The 22460-nt window shown below is 53.9% G+C and overlaps 1 protein-coding gene across 2 annotated transcripts in view; it reads right to left on the minus strand.

Annotated features, from left to right (window-relative positions):
- Positions 1 to 21862, minus strand: part of PAK4 (p21 (RAC1) activated kinase 4) — a 49050-nt gene extending 27188 nt beyond the window's left edge. The window contains exon 1 of one of the 2 annotated variants that reach the window (XM_017506521.2): positions 21716 to 21862. The gene's annotated coding sequence lies outside the window, so the exon portion shown is untranslated. The remainder of the gene's footprint in view (positions 1 to 21715) is intronic. The other variant, XM_017506524.2, reaches the window with a different exon arrangement.
- Between the last annotated feature and the right edge of the window lie 598 nt (positions 21863 to 22460).

Consider the following 22460-nt stretch of genomic DNA (forward strand, 5'->3'; position numbering starts at 1 on the left):
AAAAAAAAAAAAAAAAAAAAAAAAAGAGAGAGAGAGAGAATAAAAGATTTCATATGAGAACCTGGGCGGGGAGGGAAGCTAAGAAAAAAAGAACAGTGAAAACTCAAAACTCAACAGCCAAAACAAACAAACAAAAAAGAAAACCAAACAATCCAATAGGAAAAGGAGCAGAAGACTTGAAGAGACATTTCACCGAAGAGGACACACAGATGGCAGATAAGCACATGAAAAGATAATCAACATCATTAGCCATTAGAGAAATGCAAATTAAAGCCACAATGAGTTATCACTGCACACTTATTAGAAGAGCCAAAATAAAAAATAGTGACAACACCAAATGCCGATGAGGATGCAGGGAACCTGGATCCCTCAAACGCTGCTGGTGATAACATGATACAGCTACTCTAGAAAACGGTTTGATGGTTTCCTTAAAACATGTAACTGCCACACTGCCCAGCAACTGTCCTTCCAGGTGTTGGTCCCGGAGAAACAAAAATTGACATTGACATGAAACCCCATTTGTCAAGGTTTACAGCGGCTTTGTTTGTAATAGCCAAAAAATTAGGAAAAACCCAGATGTCCTCCAATGGGAAATGGTTAAGCAAACAGCAGGGCGTCCAGACCACGGAATACTACTCAGAGTCAGGATCAACACAACAATCTGGATGCATCTCCAGAGAATCATGCTGAGGGGATAAAGTCAACGCAAAAAGGGGGCATACTGGCTGGCTCCATTTACATAACATTCTTGAATTGACAAAATCGTAACAATGGGAAAATAGAGGAGTGGTTGCCAGAGGTTAGGAATGGGCAGGGGGAGGGTGTAGCTATAAGAAGGTATTAGCAGGGATCCTTGTGATGGAATGGATGCTCTGTTCCTTGACTGTATCAGTGTCAATCAACACCCTGGTATCTGGTACTGCAGTCTTGTAAGACGTAACCACTGGGGGAAACTGGGCAAAGGTGCGCCAGACCTCCTCTCTGTATTATTTCTTTCTTTTGGCAACAGAGCCTTACTGTGTCGTCCAGGCTGCAATGCAGTGGTGCTGCAACAGCTCACAGCAGCTGCAACCTCCCAGGCTCAAGTGATCCACCTCAGCCTCCCAGGTAGCTGGGACTCCAGGTGCGCACCATCACAGCCAGATAAGTATTTCTATTTTGTGAAGAGATGGTGTCTCCCCATGTTGCCCAGGCTGATCTTGAACTCCTAGGCTCAAATGATCCTCCCGCCTTGGCCTCCCAAAATGGGAGCGGAATTATAGGCGTGAGCCACCGTGCCGGACACTCTGAGTTATTTCTTACAACTGTATGAGAATCTACAATGATCTCAGAATTTCAAGTTTTCTTAAAAATAGTAAGGATTTGGCTAGGCACGGTGGTTCACTCCTGTGCACTTTGGGAGGCTGAGGCAGGCGGATCACGAGGTCAGGAGTTCGAGACCAGCTTGACCAACGTGGTGAAATCCCGTCTCTACTGAAAATACAAAAATTAGCTGGGCTTGGTGGCAGGCTCCTGTGATCCCAGCTACTTAGGAGGCTTAGGCAGGAGAATCACTTGAACCCAGGAGGTAGAGGTTGCAGTGAGCTGAGATCGTGCCACTGTACTCCAGCCTGGGTGACAGAGTGAGACTCTGTGTCAAAATATAAATAAATAAATAAATAGGAAAAAAACCAGTAATGATTTATTTAAAATGCCAGATCCTTTCCCATCTGAAGGCAGGACCTCAGCCTGACAGGGTGGTGGCTGACAGGGTGGACTCAGAGGGGGCAAAAAGTATTATCCACAAAAACGAATGAACGAACGGCAAGCATGACAACGGCACTAACAGCTAAGGCTCAGAGAGGTCTCCACACGCTAGCTTCTGCGAGTGCTTTACATGGATGAAATAACCCTTACACAACTCCATGTTACAAATGGAGAAACTGAGGCCAGCAGAGGCAGGGCAGGGGTCAACACATGCCCAAGGCCACCCAGCTAGAAGGTGGCAGAGCTGAGTGGCAAACCCAGGCCAGCCAGATACAGAGCCTTCGACAGTAATCTCCCCGACAGAAGGCCTCCCCAAGAAAGGCTGTGTAAGCCTGGCTAACGTGGGGAGTGAGGTGGGGAGTGGGTGGAAAGGGTAGGGGAAGAGAAGAGGCCCTCCTGCCTGCAGCTCCCAATCCGGGCCCTCCTCCAGAGAGGGCTCCTCCGTGGTGCACAGACCCAGGCAGCACCAGTGCCCCGTTATACCTTACATAAGCTCAGGGACAGTCAGGCGCGGTGGCTCACACCTGTAATCCCAGCACTTTTGGAGGCCGATGTCAGCGGATCACCTGAAGTCGGGAGTTCGAGACCAGCCTAATCAACATGGAGAAACCCCATCTCTACTACAGATATAAAAAATCAGCCGGACGTGATGGTGCATGCTTGTAATCCCAGCTACCCTGGAGGCTGAGGCAGGAGAACTGCTTAAACCTGGGAGGTGGAGGTTGCTCTGAGCCGAGATCACGACATTGCGCTCCAGCCTGGGCCACAAGAGCGAAACTCTGCCTCAAAAATATAAAAAAAAAAAAAAGTTCAGAGAGGGCCCCTGCACATCACAGCTGCAACTGAGTCCGATGTGGTGCCCTAGGAAGCCAATGGCGATCTCCCACTTCCAATGGAGGTGGCTGCTTCAAACCCAGGTGGAGCAGGGAGGCTGCGGGCCTGGGTGAGAGGAGCCCAGAGCATCCTCCTGGGGCTTCTCCAGAACAGAGCTCCTTCCTCTGGCCATAGGTGGGGGGTGCCCTGACCCCTGCTGGGAATCATTTCTCCTGGCACAGAGCTTCATTACTCCACCCAGAGAAATCTCAAGAACCAAATATTGAGAGAGGAGCAGCCAAGTGCTGCTGGCCTTGTACCATTTACATGCAGTTTCAAATCCTGCAGAGCAATACTGCACAGACATGGGGCCAGTGAGGCCGGGGTCCCTGGGGGAGGCACCTGGTGGCCGCACCCACAAGTGTTTCATGTTTGAGCTGGGCAGTGGGCCCCAGAGTGGTCAGAAGGCGATTCTCTATTCTCATGCGGGTGTCTGAAATCTTTCACAATTCACCAAAAAAGAGGTAGCGATGAAAAGGGAGGAGAATGTGTTTGTGAGTACTGGGAAGGGCAGGTGGAGGAGGGGCTTGCAGGGAGCTGGTGATGCCTGTCTTCTTGATCGGGGTGGTGGTGTCATGGCTGTTTGCTTTATAACGATTCATTAAACTGAACATGGAGGTTTTTAGCACTTTTCTGTACACATGTCAGATTTCACACCACCATGCAGGAAACACCGAGAGAGCAATCCTGACAACTGAATGCTCTCTCTGCATTTGCATGTGTCTGCAAACAGTCTCTCCCCATTGCTTTACTGTCTCTCTCTTTACCATGAGCACAAGTGCACGCGCGCGCACACTCTCTCTCTCTCTCTCTCTCTCTCTCTCTCTCTCTCTCTCTCACTTCCTAAAGCCGTAACTTCCACCATAACCACAGCAGCTGCCTCCGGCCCTCGCAGCTCCTGGCTGGTTTCCTGCAAGAAAGACAAAGGCCTGGAAGCAGCCGGCCCCTGAGCCCGCGGACACAGGCCACGGCAGCCAGGTCTCTCTGAATACCAGGCACTCGTAATCCAGCTCAATCGCTGTCCCCAGGAAGCCCTTCTGGCTTTGGGAAAGAACCCGGTCCAGCACGTCCCTGCCCTGGAACACCACAGCTGGTCACCCACCCCGAGTGGAAAGAGTTATTATTAAAGATTAAGTCAAACTTCCCCATGGCAGGAACCGCTTCTGGCTAATCTGTGCCTTGTGCTGGAGACACAGGACAGCAGCGAGATCACTACGAAGTGTTACGTGCAGGCTCCATCCTGGTGCAAAACAAGGCGGTGAGGAGGGTGCTGTTCACACCCTATTTTGCAGAGGAGGAGAGTGAAGCGCAGAGAGAAGATGTGCCAGCCCTCAGTCCCACGGTGAGTGTATCAGAACCAGGATGCCGCGGCAGTTCTTACCTGGGCCAAAGTCCACTCACTTAACCACGTGGATTCTCCTATCCTTCCTATCTATCTATCTATCTATCTGTCTGTCTGTCTGTCTGTCTATCTATCTATCTAATCTATCTCTATCTTATCTATGTCTCTATCTCCTATCTCTATCTATCTCTCCTCTATCTATCTATCTATCTATCTTGAGGCAGGGTCTTCTCTCTCTCTCTCTCTCTCTCTCTTGCTCTCGCTCTCTCTCCCTCTCTCTCTCTCTCCATCCACCCATCTTGAGAGAGTCTTGCTCTGTCAGCCAGGCTGGAGAGCAGTGGTGCATTCATAGCTCACTACAGCCTCCAACTCCTGGGCTCAAGCAGTCCTCCCACCTCAGTCTCCTGAGTAGCTGGCACCACAGGTACATGCCACTATGCCCTTTTAAATTTTAAATAATATTAAAATTATTTAGAAACAATCATTTTTAAATCGTTTTGTAGAGAGGTCTCGCTACAGCCCAGGCTGGTCTCAGACTCCCGGGCTCACGTGATCTGCCCACCTCAGCCTCTCAGCCTCCCAGACTGCTGGGATGTGAGCCACTGCGCCCAGTCACACTCTTCTTTCATTCGTTCATGCACTCAACAATTCTTTTTTTTTTTTTTTTTTTTAAAGACAGAGTCTTGCTCTGTCACCCAGGATGGCATGCAGGGGTGCTATCTCAGCTCACTGCAACCTCTGCCTCCTGGGTTACAGCAATTCTCCTGCCTCGGCCTCCCGAGTAGCTGGGACTACAGGTGCATGCCACTACACCTGGTTAATTTTTGTATTTTTAGTAGAGACGGGTTTTGCCATGTTGGCCAGGCTGGTCTCAAACTCCTGACCTCAGGTGATCCACCAACCTCAGCCTCCCAATGTGCTGGGATTACAGGCCCAAGCCACTGTGCCCAGCCATTTTTTTAAATGCTTCTACCCAATGAGCAACAATTCCTTAACATGTATTTAGCAGGTGCCAGGCACTGTTCTAGGCACTGGGGACACAGCAGTGAATAAGACAAGAGTCCCTGCCTTCCTGGAGCTGACATTCTAGTGGGGACACTAGACAATACACAAGTAAACCTGTGGGAGAAGAGACAGAGTGACAAAGTGCCCTTTCAGAGGGCACAGTTGGGGAGGTCTCTAAGGGGGTGGCATCTGAGCAAAGGGATGCAGGTGAGGAAGCCACACGGAGAAGCCGGGATCAGCACTGAGGGTGGAGGGCATGGTCAGCGCGGAGGCCCTAGGACTGGAAGCCGAGTGGCTAGAAGGGAGCAGGGAATGGAGCAGTTGAAGTCAAGGAGGTTTATATTAAAATGCAGAAGTGGAAGTGCAGCTCCCAGAGGACCAGTCATTGGGATGTACAGGCCCAAGGGACTTACAGCCACCATCATGCTGTCAAGAAGGAAGCAGGTGGAGAGGCTGAGAAAGCCACCCAGGGTGACACGGTGGCCAAGGGCAGAGCTGGGGTGGGAGACCACTCTGCCCTGAAGGTGTAACCGGCAGGCAATGCAGAAGGGGTTGCCAGGTGGGGTTGGGTGGGGGGGGCAGCTCTCAGCTGGGGGCCTGCAGCCCTAGCAAAGCAGGAGCCTGAGAACCACATGTTCACACCACTGGTTTACTTGAAGCCGGGCACCCAGCCCTTCGCTCCCAGGTCCCCGGGCAGGGAAGGGGGTCCCAAGCCTTGGTACCTCAGTCCCTCCTGCCCTACTTCTGCTGGATCTGGGAGTGACTCCAGAGTCTTTTCTTTAATCCACTCGCTTTTTAAAAAAAGATTTAACTTTTATTTTAAAAGTTAACTTGAGCCGGGTGCAGTAGCTTATGCCTGTAAACCCAGCACTTTGGGCGGCCGAGGCGGGCGGATCACCTAAGGTCAGGAGTTCAAGGCCAGCCTGGCCAACACGGGGAAACCCCATCTCTACTAAAAAATACAAAAATTAGCCGGGTGTGGTGGCATGTGCCTATAATCCCCGCTACTCGGGAGGCTGAGGCAGGAGAATCGCTTGAACCCAGGAGGTGGAGGTTGCAGAGAGCGAAGATTGCACCACTGCACTCCAGCCTGGGCTACAGAGTAAGATTCTGGCTCAAAAAAAAAAAAGAAAAGAAAAGAAAAGAAAAGAAAAGCGATTATAAGACAACTGGGGAAGAGTGAGGAGACTGAGGCAGGTTTTTTTTAGAAAGGTGTGGAATATTTCTGGCTACATGACATTTGGGATTTTCTCTGAAATGGTCAGGGAGGTGAGGCGTGCAGGCACAGGTGACAAGGCCTGGTCACGGCTGCTACCTGCTACGCTGCTGCCAGGGACCCGGGGTGGACACGAGACCATTCTTCTGAACATATGTGTGAACATTTCCACGATACAAAAATGTTCAACATTTTACCAGAGGAAATGTGGCCTCACTGAAATTATGTGATCCATAATTCCTGACAAGGAATTACGGATCACTCACCCTGTGAATCCTAACTACTAAATCCATACACACATTCTGCCTCACTAATAAGTGTAATGGTAGTAAAAGTACTAGTAACCAGAATGCCATAATGACAGCAGCCCTGGTCTGAGCATCGCACAGCGGACTCACTTCATCCCCCCAGCAACCCCAGCAGGCAGCAGGAATCATTCTTCTCCTGCTCCAGATGTGGGAACTCAGAACCATCTGAGGCTCAGGGCCTCGCCCGGGGTCAGAGGCTGCGGTGCTGGAGCAGGGAGCGGCCAGAGGGGAGCTGGATTCCTGAGCCCTTCCCTGGGGCGGGGAAGGGGTAGAGGGAGAGGAGGCAAGGGGAGCCCTCAGCCCTCCGTGAGTGGGGACAGACGGGACCACTGGCTATCATTCCCCCCATTCCCATAAAATAATAAAGGCTCTTGCAATGCAATACTCGCCTTTTTAGGAAAAACCTTTACTGCAACTAAACTACTGGGCGGCAGGCAGTCCTACCCACAGGAGCTGAAATGTTAACTGGCAGTAGAGGACTGCCGGGCCCGTGGAGGGGCTGGTGTCGCAGGGCATGTCAGAGCCTGCTGGCGGGGACAGTCCTCCCGGCAAGCTTGCAGAGTTGGCCCTAGCCACCCTCTGAATGTCATTCAGATGGTGTGCTGCCCCTAGCCTGGACTCCAGGTGTCAGGAGCTGTAAGGGAGGCCAGCGCGGTGACATCAGCATCCTTCCCCTCAGAAGGACGTCCTGGGCCTGCAGAACCCATCTCCACTCTGTGGCTTCAGCCAGATTCTGCCTCAAAACACAGAAATCTGGGACGTTGCTGGGTGTGGTGACTCACGTCTGCAATCCCACCACTTTGGGAGGCTGAGGCAGGTCGGGAGTTTGAGACCAGCCTGACCAACATGGTGAAACCCCGTCTCTACCAAAAATACCAAAAAAAAAAAAAAATTAGCCAGGCATGGTGGTGGACACCTGTAATCCCAGCTGCTCGGGAGCCTGAGGCAGGAGAATCGCTTGAACCTGGAAGGCGGAGATTGCAGTGAGCCGAGACTGTGCTACTGCACGCGAGCCTGGGCAACAGAGTGAGCCTCCGTCTCAAAAAGTAAAAATAAAAATAAAGAAAGAAAGAAAGAAAAAAAATCTGGGAAGTTTCTGCCAGGGGAGGAGGGAAGCTGAAATGCAGGGGGTGGGGTGGGGAGGGAGATAAGAGGCAGAGAAGCAGGGAGGGAGACAGGAGTGAAATGGAGGAGGCCCAGACAGACATCTGACAGACCAGAAATGGGAAGACAAGACAGCGACAAGAAGCTGCAATGCCCACTCGGAGGCCTTTGCTGGGCCTCAGTTGCCTTGTCTGGAACACAGGAATCATAGCCACACGTCCCTGTGGCATGCTGTGACTTAACCCCTCCATGTCAGAAGCCTGGAAAAGCACCCAGAACACGCCAAAAGCTAAAACACGTTGTTGCCATTCCTGCAAGCTGGTAGCTCTCACCCTGGCTCAGAAGCGTGTTAGGGGAGCATTGAAAACCCCAGGCCCGGACCCCACAGCTGGAGAGTCAGCTTCGCACAGTCCGGCTTGGGCCCTTACAGAGAACCCTTCCCACCCCAGGTGACCCTAAGGCGCAGCCAAAGGGTGAAGAGATTGGGGAGTGGGCAGGAGGGCAGATCAGCCCCAAGGCCTGGGCGGGGGAGGGTGTAAAGTGAGACTGAGACAGAGTGATGGGGGGGCAGTGCCTAGAAGGCCCTCTCCGGCTCACCCTCCCCCACCTAGGGCCATCAGGAGTCTGGGGCCTGCTAAGGAATGCAAGGAATGAAGCCAGGCCTGGCACGGCCATCTCCAGGGTCCCCTCCCCCTTCACAAACTCCCAGGAGCCACTGCTGGTCCAGCCGCCTCCAAGCCATCACTTAGTCCTCCCGGCCTGAACACCCCCTTCCAGCCCCCTCCTCGGAGCTCCGGTCCCGAACCCTTTGTCCCGCTGGGTACCCTGACACTGGCCCAGCTCAGGCATCCCCCTCAGTGTACTTCTCAGTGTCTGCAGGAGGAGCAGTGGATGAACAGGCATGACCCCCAGAGCTGGCAAGGGGCCTCGAGGCTGATCTCCAGCTCTGGCAGGAGGGAGGCCTGAGAAGGCTTCCCAGAGGTGCTGACCTTTAAGCTAAGAGCCACAGAATAAATGAAGTCAGAGCACTCCACAAAGGCCAGTGAGGCTGGGGTGCTGCAGGCAAGCAGGGAGGGGCGGGCCCTGCCAGAGCTGCTGGAGGGATGGGGCCGGCCCCTCCCCGGCAGGGGGCTCCGGGAAATGATGAGAATAAGGGGAGGAATCGGCTGTCATTTCCATCACACCTGCTGTCCTCCACCTGTCACAGCACGGAGGGGATGGAGAACCCCCCACTGACCCACTGGAGGGTGCTGGGGTATCCCCGTATCCTGCCAACCCCGCAGTGTAGGGAGGGGCCCTGGCTCCTTCCTGCCATGCTGTGGGGAGACCCCAGCTGAGCTGCTCCCCACATCCCAGAGCCTGTTCCCTGATAATTAAACCATAAGCTGATTAGTCAAGGCAAACCTTTAATTAGCCCTTGAAATCGTTCAGGAAAATTATAGCCTCCTTTCTGGGCGCTCTGCCCACCCTCCGTCAGGGTCCAGGGGTGGTGCCAGGGAAGAAGCAGAGAATGGGGGAAGTGGCCTCCTGCTACAGCCATGAGGTCCTCCCCCAGCAAGGCCAAACCTATGGTGCAAGGCGTCTCGTGGGAGTGGAGGGCACAGACACCCTGCCACATCATGAACTACCTCTGGACAAACCCCACAAGAGACCGGCAAGGCCTCGGCTGGAAAAGTATGAATGAGAAGACATAAACAAATGGTGAGACATACCACGTTCATGGATTGAGAGACTCAGTGTTGGGTGTGTATGCGAGCACACATGTATATACACTGACAAGATGCTTGTCTAATATGCAAAGGGAACTACAAAAAGCATGGGCTGGGTGCAGTGGCTCACACCTGTAATCCCAGCACTTTGGGAGGCTGAGGCAGGTGGCTGGCTTGAGCTCAGGAGTTTGAGATCAGCCCGGGCAACATGGTGAAATCCCATCTCTACAAAAATACAAAAAAACAAAAAACAAAAAACAACTGAGAACAGGATGGCCAACATGATGAAGCCCTGTCTCTACTAAAAATACAAAAAGTTAGCCAGGTGTGGTGGCATGTTCCTGTAGTCCCAGCTGCTTAGGAGGCTGAGCAAGAGAACTGCTTAAACCCGGGAGGTGGAGGTTGCAGTGAGCTAAGATCACGCCACTGCACTCCAGCCTCGGTGACAGAGTAAGATTCTGTCTCAAAAAGAAAAAAAAAAAAAAAAGGGAACGTGCCCTGAAGTGGTCCTTCCTTCATAGGAGTCTTGAAGAACAAATGAAAGCTCCCCACCTGACTGGCTACCAGAAAAATGCACATCACTCCACAGAGGAGATACCACCACATCTGCTCTAGTTTGCAAAATGGGCCAAGGACGTACCATTGGTGCCACCCTCACCTCCTAATCTGTGAAATGGGTCACATGGGCACAGCCACCTCCTGGGATTTCAGGGAGGCGCAGGCAGCAGCTTGGGAGCACTGGCCGGGACACAGGGCCAGCACGCGCAATCCCTCCGTTCGTCTTCCCTAGGAATCACCCTGAAGATGATCCAGAATCATCTTCCGAATCCAGAATAAGGACTCCCCGGGCCCAAAGTCACACCAGGCCTTCCCCTGCCTCCAAGCAGGAGTGCCCAGATGGCTCCAGAGGCCAGGTTCTAAATGGGCAGCAACTGAGTCTGTTTAACCACCACTGCGGGCCAGCACTCCACCGAATTTGTTGGAAAAAAACTATCACATTTATATTGATGTGTCAGGAGCCAGGATAAGTGTGTTAGGAGCAGAATTCAGGGATGTCCAGGAACACCTGAAGCAGCCCCTTCTAGAGAGGAAGACACTAAGGCACAGAGAGGCTCAGGCGGCCGTCAAGACTGGAATCCAGACCAACCCAAGAACCGACCTATCTGTCTTCCTTCAATTCCTCAAAGGCCCCCTGCACTCCCCCGCCCAGAGAGCTCTGCTCTGCCTGCTGCCTCAGCCCCTTCTTCCCTTAGCCAAGGCCAAGCTCCTTCTTCAAGTGGCATTTCTTCCTCAGGAAAAAACCTGCCAGCTTTGCTCTACCCAGGGTGGGTCCCCATTAGACATTCTGGCAGCCCGGCTTACGACAGTTCAGTCAATCAACATTTACCCAGAGACCTCAACACCCCAATCCCTGAGAACACAGCAAGACGCAGGGCAATGCCCTGCTGTTCTACCCCTACCCCAGTGCCCTGAGGCTAAGTTATGCCAGGAGATGAAATAAACCAACAGACCCACACGTCATAATGTAAGTAACCATCACGGGGGGTGCTAGAGAGAGAGGGTGACAGGCTGCTCCTGGCAACCCGTGGCAGGGAAGAAAGGTTTCCCCAAGGGAGGCCACCATCAGCAGAGGCTGCCTGGATGGAGGGAGGGAGGGAGGGTACTGCCCCCGGGGGGCAGCAAGGACAAAGGCCCCCAGGTAGGACCCACCTGGAATGTTCCAGGAATGGTGGCAGGAGAGGAGGGAAGGGGGGCAGGCAGGAAAGTGGCCAGGTCACCTGGGGCCTGGCAGGCTGCTCTCTTGGGAGATGCAGGGCCAGGGAAGGGTTCCTGCCCCGACCAGGTGTGCCCGGCTCCCTCTGGCTGTGTGGGAACAACCGTGGGGACAGTGGTGGAGGACAGAGAAGGGAGCCTGCCTCAATGGTCCAGGAGGGAGGTGAGGGTGGCTTGCACTAGGGAGTGATGAGGAAGGGGGGTGATGAGGAAGAGGAGTGGGAAGCACCAGGCTATGTTCTCAGGTGGAGCCACAGGCTTTCTGGACACTTGGATGTGGAGGGGACAGGAGAGGAGTCAGGGTGACGCCAGACTCGGAGAAGCCTGTTCCTGAAATGAGACGAGGGATGGAGGTACCTGTTCCCGAAACGGGATCACTGAGGGACGACAGGGGCTGGGAGACTCCAGTCCGGCTGTCTCTGTCGCTCTTTGGTCGGGGTCTGTGTTCCCTGCCCAGCTGAGCGCAGGGAGGGCTGCCTGTTGCTTGGGTTCACCCTTGGGTCACTGGGCCCTAGCACAAGGCTGGTCAAAGAATATGCACTTGGGCTGGGCGTGGTGGCTCACGTCTGTAATCCCAGCACTTTGGGAGGCTGAGGCAGGAGGATCACTTGAGGTCAGGAGTTGGAGACCAGCCTGGTCAACATGGTAAAACCCCGTCTCTACTAAAACTACAAAATTAGCCAGGCATGGTGGCCCATGCCTGTAATCCCAGCTACTTGAGGGGTTGAGGGAGGAAAGTCCCTTGAATCTGGGAGGCGGAGGTTGTGGTGAGCTGAGATCGCACCATTGCACTCCAGCCTGGGCAACACAGTGAAACTCCATCTCAAAAAAAAAAGAAAGAAAGAAAAGAAAATCTAGAAACAAATACAATGCTATCTTGTGGAGGTAGCCTGCATTAATAGAGAAGCACTATTTTTTTCTCTTTCAAGATATTTGATAGAAAAACCATGACCNTCAAAAAAAAAAAAAAGCAGGAGCACTTGACTCCTGCCCACAGAATGGGTGAGAACCGGAATGGACAGGAGCACGGGGAGGAGAAAACAACACAAGAGGCTTAGCCCGATGGTTACTTTTGCAGAAGAAAAAAATAAAAATGTTCCAAAGTCAACTAAAAAGTCTGACAGTACCAAATATTGGCAAGGAGGTGGAGCAACTGAGACCCTCAGTCACCACTGCAAGGAGCACACACAGACAGGACCACCTTGCGAGGCTGGGCGGCAGCGTCCACTAACGGTGAAGCTACCCTACCGTCTACCCTGGGCCATGCACTCCCGGGTATATTCCCTGAAGGGACGCACGCACTGGCACCCCAGGAGATGCTACAAAGAGATGGCTCACACCAGTGCTGCAGGAGACAGAGAAACAGAATATTATACGGGGCTGGGCACAGTGGCTCATGCCTGTAATCCCAGCACTTTGGGAAGCTAAGGCGGGTGGATCCCTGAGGTCAGGAGTTCAAGACCAGCCTAGCCAACATGGTGAAACCCAGTCTTTACTAAAAATACAAAAAAATACAAAAAAATTAGCTGGGCATGGTGGTGTGCACCTGTAATCCTAGTTATTTGGGAGGCTGAGGCAGGAGAATCACTTGAACCCAGGAGGCAGAGGCTGCAGTGAGCCAAGATCATGCCACTGTACTCCAGCCTGGGCGACAGAGCAAGATTCCACCTCAAAAAAAAAAAAAAAAAAAGGAATATTACATGGTAACAAAGAAGAATGACTACAGACACACGCAGCATACGATGGATCTCACACACAGGCCTAAGGGTGAAAGAAGGCACAGGCAAGGAAGGACATGCTGGAAGATCCCATTTATGTCAAGTTCAAAAGCAGGCAAGATGACATTCTGTAATTCAAGGATGCACACCTCATGGTAAAAACTGTCAGGAAAAGCAGGTACACAGGGACCACCAAGGTCAGGAGAGCACTCACGACTGTAGTCATGACTAACAGCGGATATTGGGGGGCTTCTGGGATGCTGTGCTCCGTCTTCACTGAGGGCTTGGTGGGGAAGTGCTGTTCGCTTTTCTTTGCTAAGCTTACCTGTGTGTTTTATGCACTTTTCTGTGGGCATATTATAATCGACAATTATTAAAGGTTTTTGCAAAGCAGTGGAGTTAGAAGTGCGGTGTACATATATAGCATTTCAGAGTCAAATAACGTGGGGCCAGGCTGCAGCAGCAGATTTTCAGGGAAGGGCCGACAGAACTAACTATGGAGGCCACTATGGGCAGCAGGAAAGGGGGGTTCCCAGGGAAAGAGGGACAGGGGTCACCTGCGGGGAGGGCAGCAAGGGGTCTTCACCTGGGGACAGGTCTGTGGAGAGGCCAGTGCCCCGCAGGGTCCTACTGTCTCCCTACACCCAGTGCTGACCACGGACTGTGGGTGCAGCGAGGGAGGGAAGGAAAGGGAAGGGGAGCTGGCACCCCACTCAGCCTAGGAAGGCCGGCCGCCTTCCGCCTTTGGGAGTGAAGTGTGGGCGTGGCGAAACCAGGCTGGGAAGCGAACTGAAACCGCTGCACAATGCCGCTTTATCAGGAGTTCCCAGGACAGGGCCAGGTGCCTGGTGGCAGGGGCAGGGAGGGCCCAGAAGGGAGGCTCTCTAGGTGAGGACCACGCCCACCCGGTGCTCCCACCCCTCAAGGTGTCTGCTCAAAAGCTCCAGGGCAGCCTGCAGAACAAGGGTGGGGAAAGCAAGAAGGAGAGCTTTCTAATCCTTGGGCTTAGCCCCAGGGGGCAGGGGAAGCCGCCGAAGTAATTAGGAACCAGGCCTCCTGCATCCAAATCCAGCTCTGTAACCCAGGGCAGGTCTCCAGGCTCTCAGGCTCCTCCCTTAGGAAAGGGAGATGATAGGCCAGGGAGGTGGTTCACGTCTGTAATCCCAGCACTTTGGGAACCCAAGGCAGGCGATCACAAGGTCAAGAGATCAAGACCATCCTGGCCAACATGGTGAAACCCGGTCTCTAATAAAAATATAAAAATTAGCTGGGCGTGGTGGCGTGCAGCTGTAGTCCCAGCTTCCTGGGAGGCTGAAGCAGGAGAATCACTTGAATCCAGGAGGCAGAGGTTGCAGTGAGCTGAGATTGTGCCACTGCACTCTAGCCTGCAGATAGAGTAAGGCTCCATCTAAAAAAAAAATAAAAAAGAAAGAAAAGAGAAAAAAGAAAAGGGAGATAATAATATCACGTGTCTCTTGGGGCTGATGGGAGGGCCCACTAGGTCAGTTCACAGAAGGCACCCAAACAGTGCCTGCTCCTGTTAGTAACACAGCTACTGGCAACGCACCTGACAGTCTCTGAGCACTTACTGTGCATGCGTCCTGCTGAATATACCTTTATATCTTCAAAATAACCCTAGAAGGAGATACCGTTAGCACCCCCATTTTACAGATGAGGACACCTGGGCTCAGAGAAGTGACATGACTTATCAGGGGTCACACAGCTAGTAAGAGACAAAGCTGGCTCTGGAGGCCAAGCCCTTGACCTCCACCGTGTCAGATGGGTTAGGAGCTCCAGAATGGAGCCAGGGTTTGAGTGCCAGATCTGCCACGAATCTGCAGTGGGGCTGCTGGCCTGTGCCTCAGTTTCTCCTTCTCAGAGAAAGTAAAATGATCAGGAGTAGACTGCTCCAAGAAAAGGAAGCTCAAGATGGCTTTCAACAACACAAAGCTGTCCTGCTTTGCTCTTATTAAAATCAGAACCACTATGGGACCATTTGCCACCTATCTGACAGGCAAAGGTGAGAGCGTCAGGTGACAACCATCTATTCCAGCAGCGGAATGAGGAAACCCCGCCATCAGGCACTGGGGGTGAGAGTGTGAGCTGGACAACCTCCCTGGCAGAGTGAAACACTACTGGCAAAGCTAACGGCCTGTCATGGACCACAAGGCCACAAGCTCAGAGTCACATCAGAGACGTGCGCACAATCACACTCAGGCAGGCAGAGCCCTGTTCACAGCACAGAAACACCACTCGTGGGGGCACGCGTGTGCATGGGACACGAGGCGGCACTCTGTCCTGAGCGAGCTTCGGAGGAGGAAACGCAAAGCGCAGGATGGAATATAAACATGGGAAGTCCGCTCCATCTGAGTAAAAACAAAAGGGAGGGGCGGGGCACCTGGGGGAACAAATATTCCAAGAAAGAAAGAAAATAAACTGGGAGTGATGATGCTATCTCAGGGAAGGGGCCCGGCAGGCGGCTGGGAAAGAGATTTGCTCGCCCCGTACATCCTTTTGTACTGCGTGCAGTTTTCCAGCGATTATTTAGGGGAATAGGTAATACATGCACATGGATCGAAAACGTGCTTTCTTCAAATTAAAACACAGGAGAAGAGAAATGAGGTTAATACCACTTCCTCAGGGTCTCTGGGTAGAGTTACACGACCATGCTCGCAGATTTACAGCACACTCGTGCCTTGGCACACAGAGCTGGGACACTGCAGTCTGGGGTTATTATGCTCACTATGGGATGAGAACCCAGAGGGGGAACAGGGTGCAAGGAGATGGAAACTGTCAAAAGTACCAAGTTCGGGCCGGGCGCAGTGGCTCATGCCTGTAATCTCAGCACTTTGGGAGGGCAAGGTGGGTGAATCTTGAGGTCAGAAGTTCGAGACCAGCCTGGCCAACATGGTGAAATCCCATTTCTACTAAAAATATAAAAAATTAGCTGGACGTAGTGGTAGGCATCTGTAATCCTAGTTACTCGGGAGGCTGAGGCAGGAGAATCGCTTGAACCCAGGAGGTGGAGGTTGCGGTGAGCTGAGATTGTGCCACTGCACTCCAGCGACAAAGTGAGACTCCATCTCAAGAAAAAAAGTATATATATAGCACCAAGTTCAACATTTACCAAGCACTTACTGTATGCAAGCATCGGGCTAAGCATGACACACACATATAATCTCCTATCCTCCCACAGCCTGGAGTGGTGGCCGCCAACACTCCCTGTAACAGGTGAGGAACCAGAGGCCTAGGGAAGCTCCATCTCCTCCCCAGGGGCTCCCAGCTAGTGGGGAAGGCTAAGTGATGTGTGCGGACTGGGCAGCCCCAGCAGGGAAGTTCCCAGTGCCCCTCAGGAAGGCAGCAGATGGCCTCCCAGCCTGGGAAGGGTCAGTGCAGGACAGGAGCACCCCAGGAGACAGGCTTCAGTGAGCGGTGGCTTCTGTTGCATCTGCCACAGCTGGCTCCCTTGGGATGGGAATGTGTTCCCCTTCTCACCCGCCCTGATCCCTTCAACTTTCCTGTGGGCCCAGGCAGCTGGCAGACAAGAAGCCGTGGCCCCGCATGGGTGACTAGGCGGGAAGGGCCCCACTTCCCTGGCCGTGACTTGGAAGGAGGCTGCTTCCTGCTGGCAGCATCTTGGAGGCTGGGCTGGGTGATGGGAGAAACAGCTGCTGGGGACACCCCTAACCGGTGTCTGGCCAGGAAGTCTGGCTCGCCATGAGCCAGCAGGACGAGGAGTAGGCGAGAAAGAAAAGGGAGGCCCTGAGGGAGGTAGGGACCCAGTGCCCGGAAACTACCCAGGGGGGATAGGTCCCCACGGAGCTTCTGTCTACAAAGGAGCCTGGGTAAGAACCTACTGGACAGGAATTGGGCCCATCTCATCCAAGCCAGTTCAAAATCATGGGAGGGCAGCCCTGGAGGGCAGTGACGCTGAAGCCCCGAGGCTTGGGGTTCAAATCCTACCTCTGCCACTTGCCTGCTGTGTGACCTTAGGCAACTCCCATACCTCTCTGGGTCTTGGGTTTCTCATCTCTAGAGTGGGGCTGATACTAGCACCTACTTGATAGGCTGCTGTGAATTTGAAGCGAGGTAACCTGGGTAAAGTGCTGACGACCTTGGCTGGCATGAGGATGCTCCTCCATCACCGTCCCTCGTCCTGTCCACCCTCTTCTGCCCCGACTGCCACAGCAGCCTCGCTGTCACCACCCCCACAATCCGTCCCACACACAGCAGCCTGAGCAATCTTTATAAAAGGAAAACCAGATGTCGCTAGAGTCTCTGATGACTTCCCATTATGCACAGAATGGAATCCACACGCCCCACCTGGCTCTGCCTGGCCCTGCTGTAGCTGCCACAGCCTCCACGCCTCTGACGCCACACTGGCCTTTTTTGGTTGTTTGACTTCTTCCTTTTATACTTTATGCATTTATTCAACTGCTCGTTGCAGAGCAAGGCTACCGCGCAGGCAGGGTGCAGCGGGCAGCCCACACCGGCCTGTTAGATGACCCTCGAACATCCGAGCTCACTCCGACCTCAGGGCCTTGGCACTTCTATACCCATGACCTGTTACACTCTTTCCACTTCCTTCCAGGCCCTGCTCACATTTTCTCATCAGTCAGATGTCATCTTCTCCAGAAAGCCCTCTTCCACTCCCCAGGCTGGGTCAGATGCCTCCTCCGGATTCCTGTGGTCCCTGCGCCTCCATCCCAGCCCCCGCCCCTCTCTGTCCCCCTCCCCACCATCCAGTCCCAACCCCTTGGCCTGAGTATGCCCCATCCCACCCTGCCCCCTCTGCCTGGGCCCCCCCATCCCACCCTGACCCCTCACCTAGGCCTCTCCTTCACAGCCCTGGCCTCTCTGTCACTGACTGGGGACAGCAGGTCTGTCTCCTTCACTGTACTACAATCTGCAAGGGTGGAGCTGGGCTGTGCTGGTTACCGCTGGGACCAGCAATCAGAAAGAACGTTACAAGGCCTCGCCCAGCCTCCAGCTTTCACCTCCATCCTCCCTACGGAGAGGTTCCAGTCAGTACAGTTCTCTTTCCCAGCTGTCAGCCCCCGCACCTGTCCCCAAGGGCAGTTGGGGCAAAGCCGCAGTCACCGTCCAGGATGCCTGAGGGGGTAAAGGTGAAAGCCTTCCCAGCCTGCCTTCTCCTCTGAGCGTGGGGACTCGGTGGGGACAAGGTCCCAGCTAAGCCAGTCGTGTGAACCATCTCCCCATCTGTTCCCAACCAGCCTGGTGGGTGGGTGGGTCCATAAGCCTCCCATCTCATGGCGGAGGAAACTGGTTCAGCGAGGGCCACGAAGCTGTGAAAGCAGGACTTGGAAGGAAGGGAGGCCTGGAGCCCGCTGGGAGCACGGCGGTCCAGCCCTGGGGGCGCCACTTGGCAACCGCAGGGAAAGGGCTCCGGCTTTTCTGCTAGGCACGAGCTGGAGAGACTCTGGCCATGGTCTACAGGGACACCCGTTCCAGAAGGCCCGTCACCGCACCATTACAGCCCCAACAGGAGACCACCTCAGTGGCCATCAACAGGTGAAGAGTCAACTCCCATGTGGCACCATCACAAAAAGAGACAGCAGCAGAAAAAAACGAATGGCCTGGCCCAGACTGCCGCACATCCCCACGGAGGGACAGCCAGACTCCAAGGCTCAGCTCAAAGCCTGGTGCAGGGGTGTGCGCCTGTAATCCTAGCTACTCAAGAGGCTGAGGCGGGAGGATCTTGGGCCCAGGAGTTAAAGCTCAGTCTAGGCAACCCAGCAAGACCCCATCTTGAATACACCTATAATATTGAGCATACAAAGCAAGCTGTAGAATGACATATTTATAGTGACACCATCTATCTGAACTGTGAAACAACGGTGGGCAGCCCCCGCTGGCCGTAAGAACTGCCCAGGCAAGGAGCTTCCAAAAGACTGAGGCCAGCCCCAGCTCAGACCAAGTAAGTTGGAAAGAAAATTTCCGTGGTGGGCCTGGGCCAAAGCATCTTTTCAAAGCTCTCTGGGGGGTTCCACTGTGCAGCCAGGGGCAAAAGCTATTGTTGGTGAATACATCCAAAGGCAGTAAAAGCATGAAAGGCTGCAGAGGAATGGTGACTGCCAAACCCAGGACAGTGGCTGCCCCTGAAAGGGAGGAAGGGGCGTGAGGAGGAGACCCTTGGCCTCTAACTGTATCACAGTGCGTTCTGTCCCAGGCCAGAGGCTGGCTGGATGCATGAGTGTTTCGTTATACTGAAAGCCCTACTTTTTCCCCTAGCCCAGTGTGTGTCGAAGGAATAAAAGTGGCAAATAAGAAATCATTTGTCCAAAGTTGGTAAGTGACAAGGGAGGGACCTGAATATGGGTCTCCGATGCCCAAACCCTATCCTTCCTTATCTGTGCCAAACGCCGAGATGCTGAGTGAGCTGGCACCGCAAGGCTGGGAGTCTGGGCCAGCCTCAGAGGGCTGCCTGGCAGTGTGCCAGCTCCCCGGCCCTGCCAGAGCCAGGTGGGGATAGGGTGGTGGCCAGAGAAAGTCAGAGGTAGGAGGAGCGAGGGCCTCCACCGTCTCTCCCCAGGCAGCGGAGGGGCGGCTGCAGCAGCAAGACTAATGCTTACACAGCAGCTACTGGATGCAGAGCCTTGGGCCACGGCTCTCTACCCGGCATCCTCACAGCAATTCTATAAGGCAGTGCTAACGCCATGCCCATTTTGCAGAAGAGGAAACAGAGGTCCTCATGCACCCTGTGAGTGATGGAGCGGGGTATGTACCAGGCATCGATGGCCCAGCACTGCTCTCCAAATCACACTCCATCACAGCCTCAAGCAGCTCCACACACCGGTACTCCTCAGCCCTCCCCTGCTCCCACTGTCCTCCCAGGCTGAGCCCCCTCAGGGTCTCACTGGAACCTGCACAGGCTCCGTGTTGCCCTGGATCCTCAACTCTGCACCCTCCACTCACTCCAGGACCTCTGCACACTGCTCCTCTGCCTGGTGAGCCCATTCCCAGCCCTCCTCCTCATCCTTCAGAGGCCTCCCAGGGGAAAAGGACTCGAGCTTCAGCCCAGGGTAGGGACACTCTCCCAGCTCCCTGAATATGTCCTCAAAAGCCGCATCACCGTTTGTAGAGACGTAGCCTTGCGTTACTGGCTGAGGGGTTGGTTCCACTCTGCTCCCACGGGGGACTGCGTGCCCACTGAGGCTAGGGGCTCTGTGGGTCTCGTCCCCTGCCCCACTCCCAGCACTTGGTGCAGTGCCCAACAGTCAACCCCCAGCAACGTCATATCCTCTGCAGGCCAGGCAGGGCTTCGGCGGGACCAGGACCGAGGCAAGGAACCCCACAGAGCAATTCCGCCAGGCACCCTAATAAACAAGGTAAGGAGGGAGGGAAGGGCTGCGCAGATGAGAGAATGAGAGCCTGCAGCCAGCGCGAGCCAGGGTGGTCCCAGGCCAGCTGAGAGTGAGCGACCTGTCGGTGACAGGGGACAGGGTGGGGAAAGGATTCCCAGCAGAAGGAACAGGAAGGTCAAAGAACAGGCAGAAGGCACAGGCCCGGAGATAGAGAACAGCAAATGGACTAGGGAAAAATGGGCAGAGCCATGGAAGTGAGGTGGGAGTGACTGAGGACCACAGTGAGACCTTAGGGTTTTAATAACAGTGAACACCCAACTCTGCCCGGGGTACCACCCAAGGACACCCTTCCCAGTCAGAAACTCATCTGACTCCCTCACTTGGACTCCAGGCCACCCACAAACACCCCACTCCCATAGGCCCACAGGAATCTTGCCTGCCAGATCACACCCTTTCAACAAGCAGACAATCTGATCCTGTCCAAGGAGTGGCCCAGCCCTGCTCAGCCCCCTGCTTCCAGGAAAGACCTAGTGGCTGGCTGCGAACAAGGTGGCAACCAGGGGCAGGAGGCCTGAAATCACCCAGGCCCAGCTTCGATTCTCACTGTGCCTTCAGCAGAAGCTTCTGAGCCTCACTTTTCCCATCTGTAAAGTAGGTTCATCCTGAGCACTCACTTCACAAGGGTGCAGCAGGGGTGAAATAAGACCGCGCACACAGGGCGTGGAGCACGGTGTGAGCCCTCATTAAACATTAACCGACGTTATGATGATTTCAGAGGCGTCGGCCAGAGGAGGGCTCTGGGCCAGAACTCGAGTTGGAATCCCAGCGCACAACTTATGCATCGGGTGACCTTGGGCAAATCACGTTACCTCTTAATACCAGGTTAAGACCCTCTAAGACTGTATTGAGGGCTGAATAAGTCAATACAAGTAAAGTGTTAAAAAGAGGGTCTAGCCCATAGTAAGTGCTTCATTAGTGTTTCCTACTGTTATTTGCGGGAGGGTTCCCCCTTCTCCAGCCACCAGGAAGCATCTCTGACCACGCCCCTGGATTCCCCCTACCCCACCCCCGGTCCCCTGCAATATGCTCCTCCTTGAGTTTTAATTTCCGAGTCTCGAAAACACCTGCCCTGCTGTCAGATTCTGACCTTTACACCTTCTAGGCACGCCCCAACTTTGATGCCCTAAAAGATGCCCCCGAACCTAAAACTCATTCATCTGCATCGCTGGGGGCTGCTTTAAACCTCCAAGCTGGCGCCCCCGTGGCTGTGACCTCTGAGCCTCGTAGGCGCAGCCTCCCCTCAAATTATAAACTTTGACCCAACCTTTTTTGAGACTTGCCCAGATCCCCTCGAACGCGCACCCAATTCGAATTTCAAACTTTGCACTCCCCTTCGCCACGCCCCCTTCGCTAGTTTGACCTCCGAGCTCCACTACCCCTCCGTCCAGTGAGCGTTAACCCCCGACCCCTCGGAAGCGACCCTGCCCTCCACCAGTGAACTTTGACCCCGGCGGCCCCGCCCCCTCCTCGCGGAAATGCCGTCCCGCCGCCAGCACCCGGCCCACTACAAGCCCCTGGCTGGACCCCTTATCCTACCAGCTCGGCGCCGCAGTCGCTCGCGGCCTAGATGTTTGGCTTGGAACTCCGCGCCCTCGCGCCTCCTTCAGCTCTCTTGCGCCGCTGCCATCGCGATTACTGCTGCCGCCATGTTGAATCCCCAACGAATATCCGGGGCTTTCCCCCACCCCTTCACCGCCCACCAGTCCCCATAGCAACGAAGCTGACCGGGCAGTGGGCAGGACCAGAGTGGGGGCGGAGCCGGGCGCCTCTCCAAGCCCGCTCCAGCCTCCGATTGGTGCAGAGCGTCCAATCGATGACATTCGGGCAGAAAATGCCAAGCGGGGATTGGAAATTTTGGAAAAGGTGCGGGAAGGCTGGCTCCCGGCCCACTGAGGTCCTTAAAGGGGAAATGACTGTTTTCGTGTGATACCGATTTCTCAACTTCCCCTGAAAGGAGTTAGAGGCTGGGAGAGAGTAATGGGTTAATAATGGCCAGAAATAGTTCTTAAGCACTTACTAGGAGCCAGGCACCTGGATAAATGCTTTATTTGCATTTTTCTCGCTGCATACACAACCCTGTGGTATAATATCATTAATACCTGTTTTACAGATAAAGAAACTGAGGTTCAGAGGGTGAAATAGCTGGCTTGGCATCATAGAAAGAAGGTAATGAGTTTTTAACGCTGGTCTGTCTGAGCCTGGGAACATAATACTGTTTGATCTTTAATTTTTAAATAAGTTTATAAAAAGTAGTCAAAATATTGGAAACAAACACCAGACG

The sequence above is a fragment of the Cebus imitator genome, unplaced genomic scaffold (genome assembly GCF_001604975.1).
Source record: "Cebus imitator isolate Cc_AM_T3 unplaced genomic scaffold, Cebus_imitator-1.0 Scaffold356, whole genome shotgun sequence".
Classification (NCBI taxonomy): domain Eukaryota; kingdom Metazoa; phylum Chordata; class Mammalia; order Primates; family Cebidae; genus Cebus; species Cebus imitator.